Source organism: Rhineura floridana, chromosome 4 (assembly GCF_030035675.1).
Source record: "Rhineura floridana isolate rRhiFlo1 chromosome 4, rRhiFlo1.hap2, whole genome shotgun sequence".
Lineage (NCBI taxonomy): Eukaryota > Metazoa > Chordata > Lepidosauria > Squamata > Rhineuridae > Rhineura > Rhineura floridana.
The window spans coordinates 87,087,177-87,100,310 of NC_084483.1; the positions used below are offsets into that span (position 1 = coordinate 87,087,177).

At 41.7% G+C, this 13,134-nt stretch overlaps 1 protein-coding gene across 1 annotated transcript in view; it reads left to right on the forward strand.

Annotated features, from left to right (window-relative positions):
• The window catches only part of SLC16A10 (solute carrier family 16 member 10), a 72,223-nt gene that overhangs the window by 28,374 nt on the left and 30,715 nt on the right, over nucleotides 1-13,134 (forward strand). The gene's annotated exons all lie outside the window — the stretch shown is intronic.

Consider the following 13,134-nt stretch of genomic DNA (forward strand, 5'->3'; position numbering starts at 1 on the left):
CATTATTAAGATAGTTGATATAGTTCAGATGGTCACTTTAAATATATCTGATTTACTTTGCAATTTTAGTGAAGTTTCCTATAGGAAGTCATTTCCTTTCTATTTCTGTGAATATGTGAAGTACAGCAACACTTTGCAAAGTTTACACTACCCCCCCCAATTATCCTCATTTTCTTTGGCTTTCAATTTCTTGGTTGGTTTTCTTTCATTTTTAAAATTGGTTTTTAATGCAAATTTATGAAAGAAAAAGAAGGTAGGAGAAATCAATGTATAATAGAATCATAGAATAGTAGAGTTGGAAGGGACCTATAAGGCCATCAAGTCCAACCCCTTGCTCAGTGCAGGAATCTAAATCAAAGCATTCCCGACAGATTGCTGTCCAGCTGCCTCTTGAAGGCCTCCAGTGTCGGAGAGCCCCCTACCTCTCTAGGTAATTGGTTCCATTGTCATATGGCTCTAACAGTTAGGGTTTTTCCTGATGTTCAGTTGAAATCTGGCTTCCTGCAACTTGAGCCCATTATTCCATGTCCTGCACTCCATCTTAGTTTATGCATACAGATCCATATGTGCCATTCAAATGTCCAAATAGGTATCCAGGCGACATTAGTGTTTATAAAAAATATGTTCAAAAGTAGCAATGGTGTTAAGATCTTTGTTCCATTGCCTAATAGTCAGTGGGTATTTATCTTTCCAGCCTTGAAGTCTCATAGTGACTATGAGCGTTTGTAAAGGCCATTTTTGTTCTCCTGCTGTTAACCACAGGAATATAATTTAAAAAGATTTTTTTGCCAATAAAATAAAAAGTTAATATGGAGAACAACTTCAGTCCCCCTCCTCCAAAGCATGTGATTTACACTTGCCCACTGGCGTTAATTCAGGTTTTGATCAATTAATAGTATATCCTGAAATTCTACTTAATGTATTTGTTTGTCTGATTAATTTAGGTCTACTAATAAAAAGTAGTATCTGCATATAAAGCTAACTTAAATTCCACTTGCTCATGTGCAAAACTTGATTCTGCCTAAATCCGTATACCAGTGGTTCTAAACACACATCAGATATCAGTGAAGAAAGAGGGAAGCCCTATCTTGTACCTCTTTCTAATCCAGATTGGTTGAAAGGGATTCAATTTGTCTTTAATTGCAATTTAGGAGACAGATACAATATTGTAATCCACTTTATATATTTTTTAGGAAATCCAACTTTTTCCAAATAATGAAAATAAATTGCCAACATATCTTGTCAAATGAATTTTCAGCATCAAGAGGAATTATTACTGCTGTATCCATTCTTTGACTATTCAAAGCAATCAAATTGGTTTCCAATATTAAATGATCTGCTCCCTGCCTATTTACTTTTTTTATTTAACAGAATGCATATACCACTTGATTATAATAACCTAAGTGTTTTACAAAAAGAATAAAACATTAAATTTATCAATTAGACAAGTAAAAACAGGTATTAAAAACATAAAAAAGAATGCTTTGATTTGGATTTCTGCATTGAGCAGCGGGTTGGACTTGATGGCCTTATAGACCCCTTCCAACTCTACTATTCTATGATTCTAATTAAAATCAACTGTAAGCTGTTAAGAGATTAAACATGTGAACTTTCTACATGTTTGGATAGGCTTACCTAAACAAAAATGTTTTAAATAGGTGTCAAAAAGAGTACAGCGAAAGGTTAAAGATGTGAAGGCTTAAGAAAAAAAACTGAAAAATTAAAACACACACACACACACACTCTCCCCCAATTTTCAAGGATTTTTTTCTAGGTCTTTCTATCTCCAGTGAAGGTGCCTGCCTGATGTCAATAGGGAGGGAGTTCCAAAGTATAGGTGCTGCCACACTAAAAGAATGTTTTCTTGAAAGTGTGGAATAAATATTATGTGGCACCTGTAAAAGTGCTAGTTTCACAAATTGAAGCGACTAAGTGGTTAAATATGGGGTAAGCTGATCTCATTTCTGGTCCCAAGCTGTTATAGATTAATAGTAACACCATGGACCTGGAAGCAGATGTCTGAGCATAGGTGTTACATGCTGACAGGATCTCATTCCTGTCAACAGCTGTGCTGCAGCATTCTGCACTAACTGGAGCTTCTGGATCAATTGCAAGGGAAGTTCTGTTGTACCAACTGCAGATGGTAAAAAGCACTTCTAGCCACTGTTACCTAGGCTTCCAGTGACAAAGCTGGATCAAGAAGCACCCCAAGACTGTGTACTTGCTCTTTCAGGGGGAGTGCAACCATGTCCAGGGCAGGCAATTGACCAATTTCGTTTGTCATGGGAATCACTCACCCACAGTGCCTCCATCTTGTCAGGATTCAAGCACAGCTTGTTTTCTTTCATCCATTCCACTACTGGGTTCAGGCAGTGTTCCAGGGCTTGCATGACCTCTCCCGATTCAGAGGTTATGGAGAAATATAGCTGAGTGTCATCAGCATACTGATGGCACCTTGCCCTCAAATTCCTAATGACCACTCCTAGCGGCTTCATACAGATATTAAAATAGCATTAAGGATCAAACAGTGCCCTCTGGCATCCCATAGCATCACAGAGGGCCACAAAGCACTTTCCCAAAGGTACTCTCTGGACTTGAGTGCCTCCTATTCCCATTCCACATAGCTGATGCAGGAGGGTACCATGATTAATGATATCAAAAGCCACAAAGGGTTGAAGAAGTAGAAGTAAGATTACACTCTCCCTGTTCTACTCTCTGTCAAGCTCATCTGTCAGGGTGACCAAGGGTGACTCAGTCTTGTGGCCAGGACTGAACCCAGATTGGAACAGATGTAAATAATCTGTGTCATCTAGGAATGCCTGCAGCTGCCCCACCACAACTCTCTCCATTACCTTCCCCAAGAAGGGGGTATTTGTGACTGGTTGATAGCTATTCCAATCCAAGGGGTCCAGGGCTGGTTTCGTTACAAGTAGCCTCACCACTGCCTCTTTCAAGGCAGCAGGGACACCCACCTCATGCAGTGGCTGTCTAGCTGCTTCTTGGATGCTTCATTATTGGAGAGCCCACCATCTCCTTAGGTCATTGGTTCCATTGTTGTACCTCTCTAATAGGAAGTTTTTCCTGATGTTCTTTAGAAATCTGGCTTCCTGTAACTTGAGCCTATCATTCCATGTTGTGATATAGCAAGCAACGGAAAGGTGCTGGACTCTTCAACACAAATTCAAAGCAATGAAAGCAACAGGAAAACAGTGTCTTCCCCCATCCCTGTAATCCAGCAAATCTCACTCAAAAGCTTTTTATAGAAAATCCATGATCTACAACAAGAATAACTTAAATGCAAATCAACACAATTAGCATACACTGAATTTATTTATTTTGGTTCTAAAATTTGGATCCCAAAGAACCTGCCCAGCGCAGGCATTACAGACTTACGTGCTGGACAGACAGTGGCGTACCTAGCGTATTTGACACCCAGAGCGGATCATTTTTTAACACCCCCCCTCCTCGATACAACAAAATTATTTTCAGTAATAATCATGAAATGAGACGAATAATAATAATGACCAGAAAAGAAATGCAGACAGTGAAAATTTTCTTTTATTGAACTTCGTATATATAATCATGCCAGTAAAATAATAATAATAATAATAATAATAATAATAATAATAAAATATTACAGTACAAAAAAGGAAAAAGTAATGGATTAATACTTTAATTATATTAATGTAATTTTTGAAAAAACAAAAAAAATTATACCTGCATATTGGTCTGTTACAGTAATAAATAATAACATTACACTTTCTGTTTTTGAACCTTAACGTCTGCAAATTTGTCAATAACTTCATCAAAATTGATCTTCGCATATTCATGTTCAATAGACAGTATAGCCAGATTTGTCAATCTATCTTCGCTCATAGTTGAACGCAAATTCCTGTTCCTTATGGAGGCAGGAAAAACTTGGAAAACATCTGGGCACCAGTGTTTGTTAATAACTAAGAAGGGAGCTGAAATAAACATAGGAGAGACAGGCTGTTGCACTCTGCACCGTCCCACTGATGATCTACCAAGCCTGCCATAGGATAGCCTTTGCTAACCTGGCAACTTTTGCCCTCCAGATGTTTGGACTAAAACTCCCATCAGCCCCAGACACCACAGCTGCAACAGGACATCTCCTACTGCCCGTCTAGCTTTCCCTTCTTTTCTTGTTCCACACAGCTCTTAGGTAGGGTGATCAGATTGTACAAGAGGGCAGAGCTCCTAAATGCCTAACAGCTGTGTGGAAGATGGGATTTCACTAGGTGCAGCTTTTCTGAACACTGTGTGTTCTGCCAGACAGTTCTAGTCTTGTCTGCCTTTAGCAAGTCACTCTAGCTAAAAGAACTTTGGGAGGGAAAAAGAAGCTCCCCAGATCCTGCTTGTGGGCATCTGGTTGGCCACTGAGAGAACAGGATTATAGACTATATGGGCCACTGGCCTGATCCAGCAAGCTCTCTTCTGATGTTCATATATAAAAAAGTGAAGATTAAGAATATTAAAACCAAGTTGCATAATTTATTCTAAACCTTGCTAGCAATCTTCTCAAAAACTCTATATTTAGGCATATATACATATCTGAAGGATGTTTCAATATTAGTTCATTATTAAAGTACCATCTGTGTGCATGACACTTTAACATAAACAAAAGAAAAAGAAAAGAAAGACAGGTCCCTGTCCCAAAGATCTGACAATTTAAATGTCGGCAAGATGCAATCTGCCAGACCTCCAGGTATATTAAAATAAGGATGTATGAACACAATGTCTATAATCGCTCTCCCACACACTCTAGCTAATGACAGCATGTGAGGGGTGAATTGGTTTGCCATGAGAAAAAGCAGCAATTTTGGATGTCTAAGCAAACCTTCCCAACGTGAATTCAAAGACCTTTTCTTGAGTATGTTTGTGCCATAATGGGAGGAGAGTGAGCAATTCACCACCAGGGCAGAAGGACCTTTAGGAAGACATCCCAAAGGCATGGGCACCTAAGGAGAGAATAAAACCCTATTTCCCGTACCAGCATATGGCAGGGAATCATCTGGGAAGCACATTGCTTTTTGAGAAAGGCAGCTTCCAGCTAGGCATTACCATCTCAGCAGTGGCTCTGGAAATTATCTCATTGAGACATCATGGGGACATAATAGCTTGAGCAGAGAGAGCCTAATAGCCAGGTTGAGCCAGATTTGGGCAGCACTGCACACAGCAGACTATCAGTTACTATTACTGGGCAGGGGCACAACTGAGTTTTCGTTTTCCTGCCCTATGGACCTAAATGACCAGCACAGTCCCTGGGAAAAGATTCACGCAGCTGTGTGAGTCTGTCCTATCTGAATCACAATTGATGGGAGCTGTAGTCCAAAACAGCTGGAGGGTGACAGGTAGACAAAAGCTGTGCTAAAGTTTGGGAGAGAACAAAAGGGAACAGGTTCAAGCTGTTGGAAGTGGGGCAAGAGCAACTCCTGTTTTGTTCTTTTGTTTATGTTCCAGAAGGAAGACAGAGCTAGGGTCCTCCAGATGGATAGGCTTGTTTACCTTTACCTGCGATGCTCTGACTGACTTCCTTCTGTCGCCTAGACTGATGCATCTTTAGGGAAGCTTACCTGCCCCTCCTCCCTCCACCCTTTCCATTCCTTTCTTCTCTGACTGTCCAGGAGAGAGGAGACTCCTTTTGTCTCTGCTCTCTCTCCTAGCCATGAGGGTAACTCCCACACCTGTGCGTTACACCTCCAACTTAGCTAGTTAGTTAGAACTAGGCATGCCTTTCTATCTACTGTGTATTTCTATAAATAAAGTAGCTTTTCTTATTTTACTAAGTCTCAAGTCTCAGTGATCCTGATGCAGGGTAAAAGCCTGCTACTTAGGTAAACGCACACACACGCTGACACACTGGCATTTCAGACCGCTGTTACTCTGCTGCTGTGCTGCTTTAAACTAAATTTAGCACGCACACACACAGCACAAGACAAGCCAGGTACAGTTTATGTTGAAGAACATCAGGCAATGCACCCTAATGGCAAAAAAGGGGGGGAAGAGAGAATTGCCCCAAGAAATTGTGGAATCACCTTCCTTCAAGGAGGTGTTAAGAGCCAAAGGAGCCAACATCTGTTTTGAATGGAATCCAGCTGTTGCAAAAGAACAGGGCTCGAATTAGAGGAGGGTGCCATTTATGAAAGCCACAGTTCCCTGGACGACTCCTGCTCCCAATGCTAGCCAAATCATGCTTGCTATAGCCTCCCCCCCAAAAAAGCAGCAAAGATAATCAATCCTCCCCCCCCCCGGTACTCAAGCACTGCAAGGGAGTCGTGTCTAACCCAGGGATTCTATTTTCTCCACGACATCCCCCCTCCGACTTATGAACCCCTGGCAAGGTTCCCACAAGACCCTCTTAAGATCCTGCCACTTTATTCACTTCCAGGACATTCTTTTAGTTATTAGTTAGAAATCCCATCATTTCCTATTGCCTTTCAGGAGGAAGGAACTACTGCATTTAGACGGCTATTGTGGTGGTGGTGGGTCATTAGTTTTAGCATGGCTCTTCCCTCCCTTTCCCCTAATTCCAGCTACCTGGCCCCCATTAGGGTGACACCCGCCCCAATACACACACTCACTTCTTCTCTTTCTTCCTGCTTTCTGACAGGCCAGAGCGGCCCTTCTTCCCCCAACTCCAGGACACCGAAAATCTCTGGCAGCTGATGGAATCCACCCATGGCCGAAGTTACTTATTTTGCCCTCTCCAGCTCAGCCTAGAGAGGAAGCTGCTGCCATGTGGAAAGGCAGCCCTGCCTGGCAGAAGGCTGAAGAGCAATACAAAGCAGGCTTTCAGGGCTAACCCAGGGCTGCCTCACCCGCGGTGCACATTTTCACACGCATACCCTCGTTCCCCGCTCTGATCCAGCACCCACCCCCAAACTCCGTCTCTCCCCTCCCCCATCCAACTTGATCAACTCACCATCGGCTCCATATCTCCCCCCAGACCAAAGGCAAACACTTCCTGCAAACAGTGCGGCACGCTGCTTTCTCCGGGGCGGTGGACCATCCCTCTGTAGCGGGTAAGAACCACACCCCCTTATTGCCTGCACCTGGGGCAGACCACCTCCCCACCCCACCCCTTGGTACGCCACTGTGGACAGATGACCATTTGGTACTGTTCCATGGTTGTCATGAGTTCACCAAATGGCAGCCTCTGCATTGATATTGATTTCACCTAGGACTGTTGTCCTGTGGTACTCCAGAGTACACCAGAGACCACCTTGGCCAGCTTGGTCAGAGATGCTGTTGAGCAACAAGGTGGTTGATAGACTCACAGAATCCCCAATCTGTCTCTTTGGCCCAACATCAGCTACAGATCCTCTAAGCCCATTCCAGGATCAAGAGATTTTCTGATAAAGGAGATGGTGCTTTATGGACAACAGTGAAATCTCCACTTGACACCCGTCTAGCCTGGTGCTGTACTGAGTACCCAGATCCATACATTTCAGTTAGGTCAGGCCTGCCCAGCAGCCCCATGCAAGTCTTGGTAATACATGCCATGTTAGCCCCTTCATCCACAATCACGTCATGGATGAGTATGGTCTTATTATGGATTGACCTGGCATTCAATAACAGCACCAACAAATCAGAGAGTTCAACAGATATGTTACCAGTAACTTCTGGAAGAGTGGGAGGGCTGAAAAAGGGGAAAGGGACCAAACATCTAGGCCTCTGTCTGTATGGTGGTCAGTCCCTCTGTTCTGACTATACCTTCCCCAACTCATCACCACTGAAATTGGGGCAGTATCTTTGCAACTCCTATCTAACCACCCAGACACATCCAAGTGCCATCATCTAGAATCATTATATCCAGTTGGGAGATTAGGGCCACAGATGATAACTAAAGCCCAGCAGTAGACACAGCCCACACTGTCAAGTGGAAGATAGTAAGGCCACTACAACAGTTCTCCCAGTCTCTCACTCAGAGGAAGCACCACCAAACTAAACTTCCCCTTTCCCAGGCTCTCATCCAGGGTAAGGGTCACAGGCCTGCCCATAGTGCCTAGCCTACAATTTCATATCCTGACAGAAGGAGGTGCCCCTGCCCCCATACCTACCTAAAGTGTCAACCCAAAGGCTTGGTATTGACTCTGCCACCTGTGGCGAAGCCTGTCCTTATACCAAAGCAGGTTGTGGACCACACCCACACCTCAGCTGTATCCACTTAGCCAGCAATCAAACAATACTGTACATTGCAATCAACCAGAAAAACATCTTACTTGTAGGTAGGCAGGAACAGGAGTGTAGTAATCCGAGGTTGTGGGGGGTTGTAGACCTGTTACTTTTTGGGAAGCAGGGTTCCAGCCAGGTCCCTATATTTGAGCCAATCCTCATGAAAAGGGACAATGCTAGCTACTGAAAAGAGTCTTTATCCTTTTGTGCTGATTGGAGCCAATCAGAGTGAAAAGAGGTCAGTCAGCCACTGAGAAGACTCTTCTCAGTAGCTAACACACAGCCTCTCCTTTCATGCTGATTGGCTCTTATGGGTGTCTGTTGTAGTGGAGTGTAGACTTGTGCAATGACAGGGAGAACAAGGGAGATAAGGGAAAATGGAAAAGGAACATGGCTGTGACGGTGTGTGGCATGACACATGAAGGGATCCTGCACTTCTGACTTTGCCACTACAGTACTGGGCAGGAATGACATCAAGAAAGACAAACTCTTAGGCTGATGCAGGCAAAACAGAATGGCACTCTTGTTGGCTGAGAGAGCAGACCAGGCAGGGTCCAATATGGTGCTAGTAGCCCTTCCCTACTTAGTCTTTCTCTTGGTCTTCTATGCTGAATAAAACCCACTTGGTCCCAATGAACTATTGCTGCTATAACATGTACATTTATTAAGGAAATTAGTCTATAGTTTGCACAATTACTGTGGTCTTTATCAGGCTTAGGGATAACAGAAATATGAGTATATTATATTGACACTGACAAGGTACTTAGTTCTAAAGCCTCTTGATAAACCCGGAAAAGCTTAGAGACCGAAACATCTGAATATGTCTCATATCATTCTATAGGGAAACCGTTTAGTCCTGGGGCTTTCCTTTCTTCTTCCATCTGTAACGGAATTACAAAAATATTTATGTTATTATGTTTGCACCCACCCTACCATCCTTCCCGTTTAACTCAGAATAATATTTTTGAAACTCTAATCTTATTTTATTTTTTGTTATGTATGTCTTACTGTGTTCACCAGTAATCAACAGAATAACATTCTGACTTTTTTGTTGCTTTGAGCAATACACCAATATTTTGCCCAGCCTCTCTCCACTATCCCAAATACCTCTGGCGCACACATGCCAATTAAAATGATCAGGTGTTTTTTTTTCTGTCAAAGAAAAAATACATACTTGAGTACAACATTTTTAATGTGTATGGTAGCTCTGATGTTATGATACACTCATGCATTATGGCAATCTTAGGAGAAATGCCTTTTAAGATGATTGCCATCTAGAAGTTCTGTTATTAAAACTATGCTTCCTGACTAATTGGGGTAGTTTTAGTTAGTTAATTTTTTTAATCTAACAAATGTTGTATCCCTACCAGTTTGGAGAGTTGAAATTGGTATTGCATTTCTGTTTGGTTTATTTCATGTGCTCTTATCGTCTTTTTGTGTTTTGGCTGATGTGAGAGAGATGTTTAGCAGGCCTCAATATAATGACTTAAAGTAGTACTAATAAATGATTGCAATAAGAATATAATTTAACCTGCTGTTAATCTCTGCTGGCTGTTTTTACTTTAAATACTTTTTATAAACTTTCTAGATCTTTATTGCCAATTTGCAAATATGCTTGAATGGCATTTTACAGTTAAACCATGGCTAGATTTTAATATCTGGTTAACCACAATGGATTAAATTGAGATAATGACTTCAGGGGATGTGAAATCCATGACATACACAAGATTCTCCTTCCTCTTTCCTGCAATCATTGTTTAACAGGTCAATGTGCAATAGCTTTATATCGGATTTTAATTTCTACACAACATGTCTTAGCATCTTTTTAATATATCCCACTTTATTTCTCCAACAACATTAATTAAGCCATCTTTTCTTGATTCAACTTTGTGTGTGTGGCTATTCTAGAAGTCTGGATTTTGTAGTTATGTGTCTAATTTTTTTACGCTTTCTAAGAGACTGCAGATCTGGCCACAAGTTGTACCTGGATGCTAAATTGTATGCTGCTTTGACTACATAATAGAAAAGTAGGCAAATGTTCTTACATGTGACATTCTGTACACTACCCGGGAAAGTGTCCACACCCCTGCTGACTCCCTACCTACATACCTATGTTGGTGTTTTAGTTTCTTTACTTTGGAATTTGGGATTTGTTAAGTCAAAAGGATAACCAGGCCTGGCCTTCTCAAACTGCTGCCAAGCTTCTTTGTTACCTTGAAGCTTTGTCACTGGAGCTGAGATGCTTTGTCAGCTCATAGAGTTGGTTGCCACACTAGATTGCCCTAAATGTATAGCCCGGCTTAACTCTCACAATGGAGGGATGTAAGAAATGGTTTTCCCCAAGGATCTCTATTGAGGCTGATGCTTTTTATTATCTTCAGCATCAGAGGCCTTTGAATACTACTTGCTGAAGAACATGAGTGGGAAGGGTGCTGTTGGCCTTATGTCCTTGTAGACCCGCAGGCAAATATATGGCCATTAGGGCAAATGTATAGTTGCTTTAAGTATGAAGATTTCAAATGGCTGTCTCCGAGCCTTAGTATCTGTCAGCAGTTTTAATATTTCTTGGCAGTGTACGAGATAGGTCAAAGAACGGTCAACAGCTTGGCTCGTAGCTCACCTGGTCCTTATCTGAGGGGCTAACGAGGTTCTGACTGTCTGAGGTGCTGCCAGGAAGAGCAGCTCCAAGCTTCATCTAAGGGGGCTAACAAGTAACGCTGCCAGAAAAGTAGTTCTAGGAGGTCAAGATTATCTGCTTTTTAGTAGTCCTAATTACTGCACTGTCTTCTCACTCTGAACTTACGAAGACAAGATAATCAAGTGCTATGATGCTTCAGATCAAATGCTGTGATGCTTCAAAGATAGTAGCCATGAATTGCAGGTATTTGCAAATAGGTGTATCTGTAGAATTGCTTTTGATGCCTAGCTTGATATAGGACAATTAGTCATGTATTATGCTAAGAAGCAATGAGTTGATGTAAGATAGCAATTAATAATTTATCCATCACCATTGCTCCTTGCCAATAAGTTTGCTATATAAGTCACTCTTGATGCCCAGTGAGGTGTTCAGACTGGTCAACGTTTTGTGCAAAGACCTTGCAGTCTGATCCATTGGCTATGCATGCCATAAGTTAATAAATCTCCTTGTAAGAAAACCTAAAATCTGACTTATTGATTCCTTGGTATCTCTCAAACCTGAATGCCCATGGCCGGGGCAATACAGTCCTACTTGCAGGCTTTCCAGAGGCATTTGGTTGGCCACTGAGAACAAGATACTGACAGGACTGGCCTTTGGCCTAATGCAACACTGCTGCTATTATGCTTTTTAATCTGCTGTTTTTCTGACCGGAACATACCACCAGGAAGCACTCAAACTGGAGAATATTAGATATATGCAACAGTAGTAGAAGGGGGAGATTTATTTGCTGCTATTATTGCTGCCTCGTAGGCCTAGTACTGAACACTTGGAGTATCTATCAGATTCAGCACATATTAAATATTGGGTCTTCACCTATTGTGTTTAAATAAAATTAGCTTTCCTTCTGGGTTGCCATGTCAAGTATATTAAATTATGGTGTTCAAATACTCTGGTAATTTTAATCTTGTAAATTAGCTAAAATTGCAGTGGCAGAAACTATAATTTTACCATTACAACTAATGTCTAATCCTCGAGGTGGCACACTGTCCATTCCAGTTTGGAACAAGGTTAAACTTTAGCAAAGCAATGATGGCTGCTGCTGCACAAGTGTTGTAGTCTTGATGAGAGTACCAGCACAAGGTCAACACTATACTAACCTTGGACTCTTAAGCTTCATCCTTCTGAACTGCTGTAACAGCACATTGTTAAAGGTATTTATTTATTTATTTATTTATCTATTTATTTATAGAATTTGTTAGTCGCCCATCTGGCTGGCTGTCCAGCCACTCTGGGCGACATACAACATAGGCATATAATACCTAGACATTGAAAATCTAAAAACAATGAAGATAAAATCTAGCCCACCCCAAAAGCCTGCCTGAAGAGCCAGGTCTTCAAGGCCCGGCGGAAACTCATCATAGAAGGGTACTCGCCAATACATATTGGTGCTATGTATTTCATTCCCTCTTATATCAGTTTTATTCTGTGTCTCTTGCTCTTCAACACTATGTTCCTCTGTTTTGCATTCTGCAGCTGCTACCCCCCCCTTCTTCTCTAATGCATATCACCCACTAGGATGTTGTTGTTATGTGCCTTCAACTCGATTATGACTTATGGTGACCCTATGAATCAGCAACCTCCAATAGCATCTGTTCAGGCTTCCTTTATGGAATCAGTCCATCTCTTGTTTGGTCGTCCTCTTTTTCTACTCCCTTTTATTTCCCCCAGCGTTATTGTCTTTTCTACTGAATCATGTCTTCTCATCATGTGTCCAAAGTATGATAACCTCATTTTAGCTTCTAATAATAGTTCTGGTTTAATTTGTGGCATATATGTCAGCCTCTAAGGTTTTCTGGGAAGGGAGTCCAAAGAAAGTGCAGGGTTGCATCCAACTAAATCAGTATGTACACGGAATGACTTCTACAGGCACACTAGAACTTCTTTTCCCCTGTGTGCCCCCTGCGCTGCTCCGAAATCTGATCTGGAGCATTGGGGAATCCCTAGAGCAGATTTGGGGGGCACACAGGGAGAAGAGTAGGAGAAGAATTCTGCACTCAGGAAAGTCATTCCACACATGAAATTATTTAATTGGATGTAACTCCCAGTTATGTGCAGAATGATTAATTTCTGGATGTATGCAGTTAGGTTTTTCAAAGACTGGAAGAGTCATTTTTGTTTATGGTATTATTATGTGTGTAAACCAACTCTGAAGCCATTTAGAAAAGGAAGAAACTTGTGTAAGTAAGTGAGAAAGAAATGGCTATTGCTAGGAAATTGTGAATATGTGATAGCTAATCTGT